General features: G+C 53.6%; 1 protein-coding gene across 5 annotated transcripts in view; it reads right to left on the reverse strand.

The window, feature by feature from the left end:
• Window positions 1–6634, reverse strand: part of RHBDF1 (rhomboid 5 homolog 1) — a 37948-nt gene extending 31314 nt beyond the window's left edge. Inside the window, exon 1 of one of the 5 annotated variants that reach the window (XM_083800798.1) lies at window positions 6324–6634. The gene's annotated coding sequence lies outside the window, so the exon portion shown is untranslated. The other 4 variants (XM_083800802.1, XM_083800800.1, XM_083800799.1 and 1 more) reach the window with 4 other exon arrangements.
• Between the last annotated feature and the right edge of the window lie 3472 nt (window positions 6635–10106).

Consider the following 10106-nt stretch of genomic DNA (forward strand, 5'->3'; position numbering starts at 1 on the left):
GTGCCTGCTGGGCTAGCGGTGCCAGAGCCGAGGCAGCAGCACTCTGGTCTGGGGTCCCCAGCAGCATCACAGCAGTCGCCTGGGTCTACATTCTTCAGCGCCACTGGAGCTCCTCGCTAACAAAGAAGCAGGAAAGGGTGATCACAGCAACTATTTTAGTACACGTTCAACCCACTGCAAAAATTCACCAGGACTCCAGAGGGGATTGTACTGGTTTTCACTACTAGTAAAATGGGTGCACTGTAAATACTGGCTGACCCACGAGCACCAGGGACACAGCAGTCACCTCAATTATGCAGTAAGGTAAGATTCAAAAAAGGTTTTGATAGCACAGTCATGATCCCACATTAGAACACAGAAGAAAACAACAACAACTAAATCCTAACACTGTATTTTAACAAAGGTTTTGTTTTTTGTTGAAATTCTGCATTTGTAACTTTTTTCCCTGACAGCTTGCATATTTGTCACAAGGACTGCAATTCAGGACACAGAAAGCTAAGAAAAAGGCACCAGTTTGACTCTCAGTGCAGCACAGAATGCTGGCTCTGGTTACTTTTGGAATAGCTGCTGCCCATGCATTCACCTTAGTATTAAAAGCAGCTAAGTATCACTATTTGTTGCGCTAAATAAGAATGCCTCACTGGCAAATGAGATCAAAACTGCCACAGATGACAACATTTCCTATGGAAAGTTACATAAAAGCACACTGAATAGCAATCTAAAAAAAAAACTCTTAAAGGAAATAACAAACACTAAAGCCACCCGAAGACATTCTATATTCAGAAGGGATGGAAGCAGCAGCATCTGAGCCATGCAGGCCAGCTTTCTTTGCACGCCCCTTTGAAATTCACGGCATCTTCACGCGGCATCACACACCTGCTTTCTCCAAGGTGACCATGGTTCCCTTCCCCCAGATACAAGTTAGAGTAAGCCTGCAAGCACCAGCAATGCCAAAAGCAATGAAGCCCCATGGAGATAATTCAATATATATACACACACACGTTCGAACAGCTAAGGATACAGAGCAGAGCTGGTTCAGCTAGAGCTGCTCTTGTTAAGCATTAGCTGATCTAGCCAGGGACAGACCTGCGGATAGCCTTTGACACAGGCGAGCTAGCCTGACCCTCCGTTGCTCCAATTTCTGCTCTGGCTGGTGCTTGACAGCTGGCCACACACCTTCTCTTGCCTTGCCTCATGGGAAAGCAGTTGCAGGAAGAGCTCGCCCTGCTCTGCAGGTGCGTGCGCTCACGTATACATTCATGTGTGCCCAATGCGCTAAGTCATTCATAATACAAATAATCAAAATACTTTGTTTTGGGGGGGGGGAAGTGAAAGGTATTTTTTAAATCCAATTTATAAACTGAGCAAATGGCATGTTCTCTCTCACTGCTCCCTCTGAATTTACAGTCCCACGGCAGACGGAGAAAGGGCAGGCATGCTCACACCTTTTGGCAAAGCAAATCCTAGACAGCTGTCTTCTGTGGTTGACTTTAAAGTAGTGATCTCTGAATTCAAGCGACAGAGAAACGTACCTGCCATCTGCCGATTGCTACAGGGCAGTAACACCTGAAACACGGAAGCTGTATTCATCCACCCCAGACATCTGAGTCCTCCAGATCTTACAAATCAAGCTGTTACAACTTTCATGAAGTTAAAGCCAAGCAAAGCGCCAGACCTGTAGAACTGTAAAAGCAGCATCCTGTGCAGCTTCAGGATGATCGCATACAGATTGTTCCTTTTAAAAGAAAAACCTTCAAAGCAGGGATTGCTACTGACCAGCAGAGCAAGCGGCTGTCCCTCTCTCAGCAGAGTGGAAACAGGAAGGGGAGGAGGCAGCAAAGGTATATTATCCAGAAAAGGCAAGATCAGACATGTCTTCGTATCTCTTCTCCCCCTGGGAAGCCTTTTGCAACACACTTCTTAGATCATTGAGAAGAAATTAAATTTCCGGTAATAATCACTGCGTTTTAGAGATGCTCTGATTACTAAGGCAAGGTCTGCTTGTTGCTGAAGGCTCCGGTCTCTTTGAGAATGTACCCGCTGCTCAGGTTTGTATTGCGATAGTTCTAACAATCTGACAGCATGCACAAGACACCTTCCATTGTGCTTCAAACAAATGGCGCACCCACATAGTTGAAAAGCAAGCCCAAAGGAAATTTCAGCATGCACAAGCCTCACGTCAATCTGGCATTTACTGTCTCTGCAGCAGAGCATACAACCAACAAACTTGTCCTACACAGCACTTGGAGACTCAACAGTTAAGGTTAACATGAAACATAAACTCTCCGCCTTCACCAAGCAGCAAACAGCCACTGTTTGTTATTCAGAAGGATTTGACCAGAGTTTGGATGATGTGCTTGAAAACTCGGCTACTGATTTGCTCCTTGTGGCATCATCCCAACACTCCTTGAAAAAAAAAGAAGAAAAAAAAAAAAAACACTTCCTCATTCCTACAGCAGCACTGACTGAAACAGCAAGTATCAGAGACTGTGATCTCAAGTGGGCTTCAGCTAGTCCCGGAGAGCAGTTAAAGGAGCAGGACCAAAACCAGAGCAGGCGGTCCGAAACCCCTGAAGTTCAACTACCAAGGACACAACCATGCGCGGCCTCGGCACGAACACGACTACCACTGCTCCACATCAATGCCACAACCCAGCCTCTCTCTCTGGGAGCTGCCCCAGACCTACCAATGGCACCATGCGGCCTGCCTGTAAAGAGAGGTTTGGCAGTCAAGCCTTGCCCTCCCCTTGTGTGCTCACAGGAGGGTCTCTGCGCGAGCAGCGATCCACGCTCTGAGTCAGTTCAGGGCTCTTCAGGGCTGCAGAAACAGGGCTGCTAGCAGGACCACAAAAAACACCGTCTGATAGATCCGCTTGCTTTCAAGGGTAAATCTGCCTGTTGCCTCCCTAGTCTCGGGCCTGATAGCCGCAAGGGCTGAGATCATCCCTTCCTAAATATTTGCTTGCATGGTGGGTGCTGACCTCAGAGGGGAGTTACCAGACACTAACAGAGCGAGCAGGTCACCATCTCCATTCAGTTCAACTGGTTCGTCTGCTAGTTCTGAACAAGGCAACAAACAATCAAACAAATTAAAAATATATATATATAGCCACAACTGGGGAGATGACAACCCACCTGACAGTGGGCATTCTCTCCTCCTGTGAAAAAAGTGACCATCTTCATTCTGCCTTCCAGGAGAACGGGGACATTTTACCCAGACACAATGGTTCCCACTAAACTCAGGTTACAGCTCCCACAACGCAGTCTGTAGCTCGAGAGGCTGTCACGCTCTCAGCAGAGGATGCAACACAGCTCTGTGCGCTGGCAGGCGATGCATACATTGCATGGGTTTCCTAAATCTACAACAAGTACACATCCAGTAGCAGGGAGGCAACCTTACAATAACAGTGCCAGATCTGCACAGTTCCTGTCTGCTTCATTCCAGCTAATGATGACAGAGTGTTAGACATAGGGCCCAGCATCTCTTCAGCTGAAACGAAAGGAAACTAATCCACATCTGAGCCCAGAAAAAAATACGAAGGAACCCATCCTCAGGTTTTAAGTGCTTTTACTGGAATGGGTCATACGTTGGTGACAGGCAGGTGGTTGCAGGAACAGGAATTAACAGAAGCGTGTTGGGTCACAGTTAATGCTGGAACCTCTGAGAAGGGTGCATGGTCTCCATGGGATGCCAAAGCCTCCAGAGATAACTAAGGAAGAAAGGCAGGAGCCACAAGGGAAGAATATTATCAGAGACTGCTCTGCCAGAAAACAGCTCTTGAGATGCAGATACAGAAATGTCAGATGTTCAGCTCACGGCCAATCCCACTCGGCAGGCAACATCCCCAGCAGCACGGTGGGTGCTCTGCCAACCTTTTCCCTGGACGCACTGAATGGAAAACAACTCAGGACTCCTGTTCACGTTGCCCATCTCAGACCTTCAGCACTAACTAGGCTGCGTGTTCACACTGCAGAAAGATCTGATACACTGAATGGAATCAAACCTTTACTAATTATATCTGAGCATGTGGGCACTGTGCCCAAAATAAACTGTCCTGTCATGCTACACTCAGCAGACCCTGCCTCTTTCAAGGCAACATGCTGGGACTTGCTGGCTACTCTCCGGGGCTGGATTCCAGAGGAACAAGACCAATGATCCCAAAAGGAATTCCTACTCCTGCCGTGCAGCCTCGCTCTGCTGCAGGACTGCTGAAGACCCCCACTAAACCGAACCCACCGTCCCCAAATCCTGCGACAAGGCACCAGCCCCTCTGGCCCTGGCCAGGTGCAGAGGCCAGGAGCTCGGTGAGGGCCAAGCTAGGGCCTACCCTGCACCGAGCAAGAGCAAGACGTTCCTCAGCCCTGCGCCAGCCCACGGCTTTCCCCAGAACCTGAAAAGCCAGTTTGTAGGCAGGTCTCTTGCAAATGTATTGCTTAAAAAAAAAAAAAAAAAAGGCCTGTCATGGGAAGTCCCAGAGCAGAACTAGTTTTGTGGGAGTTGCTTTTACACCACACAGCTTTAACCTCCTTTCATGGGAACCCGCTGAAGCGGGCACACTGCTGACACACGGCCACACAGGAGAGTTGCTGCCGCCCCGGGGACTCAGGACCAAGGAGCACAGAGATGGTGGCAAAGCTTGCTCCTCCACTCCAAGCCCAAAATCCCCCTCGGGAGGACGGCCGGGCCCCAGCTCAGGAATGGCCCAGCACAAGGACAGCGGAGACCTAGGTTAACAGTGGAAGCACTGCGGTAGCCATGAGGATCTACAGATGAAGCAGCAGGAGGGAGAGGCAATAGCTGTCACTAGGCTGACAGGCTGGAGAAGGGAAAGAAAAAGAAAAAAAAGAGCAGACAGGCTTTCAAGCACACAAGGCCGTTCTGAAAGTCCATTTAACAATTAAAATGTGAAGGAGGCACCTAGGAGCCCATTTGGTTTTTCTAGCTATCTCAATGGATCTAGCACTATTCATCACCTCTTGCAAACACTGCATGGCTGAGATAGAAGAGCTGGAAAGCAAGGTAATTCCACGCACTGGAGTGCAGACCCAGTTCTCCCAAGGCTCTACTCCCCAGCTTGTCCCAACTGGGCCCTTTTTACCTCACTTACAGCACAAGGGGAGCTACTTGTCTTTGAATCAGCGTTACTGCCGTTAAAACATCGTGCGCCTTCTTCATCCCACGCTTCATTCAGAAGTGCGTTCAGTTCCCTTCCTTCAGTGTTTGCTGCCTTGTCCCTTCCCATTAAGTATAGCTTTCTTCCCAGAGGAAATCAGCAGCCATAGGGACAAAAACAGGAAGAAAAGAAACAACTTCCTGCTTGCTCCCAGACCCCGGCATCCCTGACCAACGCTGCACGCTCCACCGCGAGGCCAACCTGCAAGAGAACTGGCAGCCAGAACCAAGCGCTGCACGAGGAACACTCCGAGGCCAGGCAGAAGTCGTTTGTGCTGCCGCTCACCTCTCACATCGAGGGAAAGAAAAGCACAAGCCAAAATACGCGCAAGGGGCCCTCCAGTGCAACAGCAGCAGCTACATGTGTGTGTGCGCTACAAGGGGGGAAAGGACCGGTCACTTTCTTAGAAGCCCAAAAGGATGCAGCACTGAGAGCGCAATCCTGCAGAAGTTTTCACAGAACTATGGAATATCTGAATTTTCGCCAGATTCGCCTTGGGCTGTTGCAATTCCCCCACATCAGGCCAGCAGTGCATAGTGTGAAAAGTCAGCTCAGGGACTGGATCCAGAGGAAAACTAACCTTTACCTCCAAAGATTATGATCCCCTATCAGCTCACAAGGTGGCTGCCAAACTGCCAGCGTAAGGGGACAAACGGGTGGCAACGCGTGGCGAGGGACAGCTGGAAGGGCCCGGGGCTCCTGCGTGGCCCTGGGCCAGCTCTAAGCCGGCCACGAACCCGCACCCCCACCTCCAGCCGAAACCTCCGGGGTCACCGGGGGTCCCGACGCCACCCCTCCGAGGCAGGACCCGCCCCCGCCTTCCCTGCTGCTGGAGACCGGGCCGGCCCCACGGGCTAGGACCTGTCACCCACCTGCGGCACCGGGACGAGGCGGCTGCCCCGCCACCCGGCCCTCCGCAGCCTCCCCCCGGCCGGCCTCCCCGCTCGGTGCCCGGGGCTGCCCGTCGGGCCCGTGCCGCCAGCAGGGGGCTGCCGAGCCGCGGCGGAGGCGGCGGGGCCGCGGTGCGGGACGGAGCCCGCAACTCACGTGCGCGCCGGGGCAGCGGGGTTCCCTCCTCCCCCCCCCCCCTCCCCCGACCCTTCGTTCTCCCCACCCGCACCCGCACGCCGGCCCCCGCCCCGCACTCACCGGGCAGGCGGGGACGAGCGCAGCGGCGGGGCGCTCAGCACCGAGCCGCCGGACTCCGGGCCGCCCCGCTGCGGGCTTAAGGGGCCGCCGCCGCCGCCGCCGCCGCCGAGCTCGGCCCGGGCAGGGCGCGGAGACTCCTCCCCCGTGCCAGGGGCCGGCCGGCCGGGCACGCCATTCACAGCCGCGGCATGCAAATGGCCGCTGGGCTCCGCGCCGGCTTCGGCGGCGAACGCCCCGCCGGGGAGCTGCGAGCGCCCGGGGCCGCGGGGCTCATCCCGCCGCGCCGCCGCCTGAGTCACGGCGCAGGAATGCGCCGCGCCGGGCGGAAGCGGCCGGCCCCGGGCCCCCGCCCCAGGCCTCCCCCTTCGCCGGTGAAGGCTGAGCCTGGAGCGGCCCGGCGGGGCTCCCGGGGGGTCGGGGCTCTCCGTCCCCTCCCGTCCCCTCCCCGGCCGCGCGGGGACGGGGACGGGGTTGCCGGGGAAAGGCAGTCCCGTTAGCGCCGAGCCTTCGGCGTGCTCCTGAGTCGCTCCCCCGGAGCGCCCGGCTCCGCCAGCAGCCGCGCCGGGGGCGCCTGGAGAGCCCCGAAGCTGGGAGCTCGGTGTCTCCCCCCCCCCCTGCCCCAAATATTCCTGTGTTTCCCATCCGGTTCTTCACAGCTTCTCCGGGCACATGGTTAGGGTATCAACCCTTCCTAAGCTCGCTCTTTCCTCCCGGCCTCAACGTTTCCCCCTTCTGGATGGCGTACACCCATCTCCCTTGCTCAGTAGTCCTCGCCTTTGTCCTGGGACCGCTGCCCAAACTTTCTCCATCTGGCTCTGTGGTCAGCATGTATTGCTCGTGCAGAGGTTCACTAAAGCCCCAGCGGACGCTTCAGTAGGGCCTGCATCATGCACATCCATCTTCGGCCGGACCCAAACCTGCATCTGCGTACTTTTTAAATTTTAGCAATAACCGGGGGCAGGGGGGAGTATTCCTTGCCATCTTGCCGCACCTCCGAGGCCGACCTGCACATGACGGCATTGGAGAGGAGCGGGGTGGCTGCCGGTGCTGCGTGCGAAGGGGGAGCTCATCGCCACCACCCTGCCCGTGCCCGTGTGCAGCAGCGACAGCCACGCTTCGAAGGCAGCCCCCAGAGCCCTGCTGACTTCAGCGCGTCTCCTCAGCTGGTGAGCGTATCCAGGTCAGCCCCAGCTAGTCCTCGGCAAGGTGGAGACCAAATTGCATGCGTAACCCTGCTTGTCCGCAAAGCCCCATGAAGCTTAACAGACACAAATTATTTTCAGATGTTCCTACCACATAAACAAGGGAAAGAAGTGTCCAGTAACATGAGAGAGAAGGGATGAACTTGCAGGCCCTTCAGCACCTCCCAGAAGGAATGCACTGGAGCCAGCGTGATTCTGACCCACCCCTGCTCTTTCTTAGCCTCCTTCCAACAGCATGTGCATTTTGCAAGAAAAATAAAGTTCTTACACTGAAACGTGATTTATTGCTCCCACAGACAGCACTCCTCACTCCATCCCACATGCTCGGAGTGTCCCTCCGGGCCTGCGGGGTGGGATTCCCTTAGGCAACTGCAGGCATCTGCACTTATTCGGGTAGACTCTACCCTCTTGGTCAAGAATACACTCTCCTTGCTCCCATTGCCAGCCAGGGTGTTCCTCTTTCAGTGCACTGAGTCGTATCAGCCTAAAATACATTGATAAAAAGTGACTTAATGCCAGCATCTGACAGCAATGTCCAGCCTGTGATCATGACATGAGGCATGTCCATAGGATGTGCAGGCACTGGCACAGGCTCCCCAGGGCAGCGGTCATGGCACCGAGCCTGCTGGAGCTTGAGAAGTGTTTGGACAATGCTCTTAGATACATGGTTTGTTTTTTGGGTGGTCCTGTGTGGATCCAAGGGTTGGACTGGGTCCTTGTGGGATATTCCATGATTCTATGATAGGAGCCCTGTTGGGGGGGGGGGGTGGGGGGGGGAGAGAAGTAGTCCTTGCGAGACACCAGGCAGAGGACTCAGATGGTGAAGGAGGTATTTCCATCTCTACTCGCTGAATGTTGCTCCCCAGGAAGGCCTTAGGAAATTCCCCTCCAAAGCTGGCATCTGTTCGCAGCGGGGGTTGGCCCCAAGCTGCAGTCCTGTTCTCCATCCCTCTCCAGCTGGTGACCAACCAGCAACTACTAGGGTGGGTTCCTCTGTGTTTAGACTGGGATACCAGGTGTTCGCCTCCAGTGGTGTTTCACATGGGTGTCATCACTCAGGGTCAATGTGAGCCTAAGGCCGGTCGTACCCACCCTGACCAGAAGAGCTTCCCAGATGCAAACACACTTCTCAGAGGACAAAAACCACTATCTGGGTCTTTGGTTTCACTATTTGGAAGAGTTCTCCTGAAAATAGAGGAGCCTCTGATCTTTTTCTGAAAAAGGAAATACTCAGCTCAGGTCTCACCTAGCAAAGGGGGAAAACTGAAGATTTTTCGCCTCACTCAGTGTCCAAAGGGGAGGAATGTTATGGGGGGGGAATTGCAGGGAGCACTTCTGTTCAAAACATGGCCTCTGAGAGCCAGCTGAAGGACAGTTATCTTTCGGTGCTTGTTACGTTTAACAGGAACATGTAATTACATCAATTTGCCTCGTTCTTCTCTGCTGGAAGCTGGAGTTTCCTCCCTTCTGCTTGAAATCCATGAGAAACTGTGACCCTACCACAAAACGTGGTCAAGACACAGTGCAACAGATATCCTCCGTTGTGAAGTACGGAAGTTTTACTGCCGCAGCTCACTCTCGCTGCTCCCTCCAAGCTGGGCGAGCTGCACACTCGCCCAGGCACTCACGGGTCTGCACCAGCCAGAAGTCCGGGCAGCACAGAATGGCCTGTGGGTAGTTCACATGCTCCTCATCTTCATCAGCACCCCACGCTTCTCCCTCCTGTGCACACGTTTGTATGCAATGCTCATTGGAACAGTTATCCTGTGTAATCAGGCATTGAATCTGCCAGCACTGACAGTCTTAAGAGCCTTAGCTGTCCAGCTATGCGGCATTAGCGCAGCCTGCCTTGGGAATGCAAAACACAAAAGCCAATTTTCCTTCGATTCTGTGCCAACAAAGTGGTCCTTGCCTTCCCTGCCTCCCAGCACTGGTCCCGCAGTCCTGGCCTGTCCCACCTGTTCAGTCACGCCGAGACCCTGGGTGCTGATTTTTACCAGCTTTTTGATGCATCTGTAAAACAGTGTTTTTATGTTGTCCAAGGTAAGTTTCAGGTGGGTGCATGGGCTGGTTGGACGTGCCACATTGTCTAGTCTCAACACAAAAGTCATGGCCTCTCTTTTGTTTGGCACACCAGGGAGCTGTACAATGCTCTGAGCCAGCCCAGCCCCTTTTCCTTTACCTTCTTTCAGCTTGCACGCATTGCCTAACAGTTATGTGAGGACAGCTGGGACACGCCAGGAGCACAGAGATCTATTTTTATCTGTATTGCTTGTAATCTAGACAGATGGTTTGTTTTTGAACTGCTTTATTCAGGGTTTAGGCCAAAAAAGTGTCCTAGTATACAGCAAGCCCAGCTGAGAGCATCGGATTGCAGCCTTCACAGGGAAAACAGAGCTTCCCTTGCCTCCTGGACATGGCCTGGCTTTGCAGTGCCTCCTGCGCTCACATGGAGCAGCAGCACAGCCCTAGCAGCTGTTCTAGCAAAGAGTGAAGAGGTCCAGAAAGGCCTGTGATTTCTCCTGGGGAGGATTAATAACACAGAAACCTAAGCAAAATCCCATGGACTTTCAAATGTAGG

Source organism: Anser anser (genome assembly GCF_964211835.1).
Source record: "Anser anser genome assembly, chromosome: 15".
Classification (NCBI taxonomy): Eukaryota; Metazoa; Chordata; class Aves; order Anseriformes; family Anatidae; genus Anser; species Anser anser.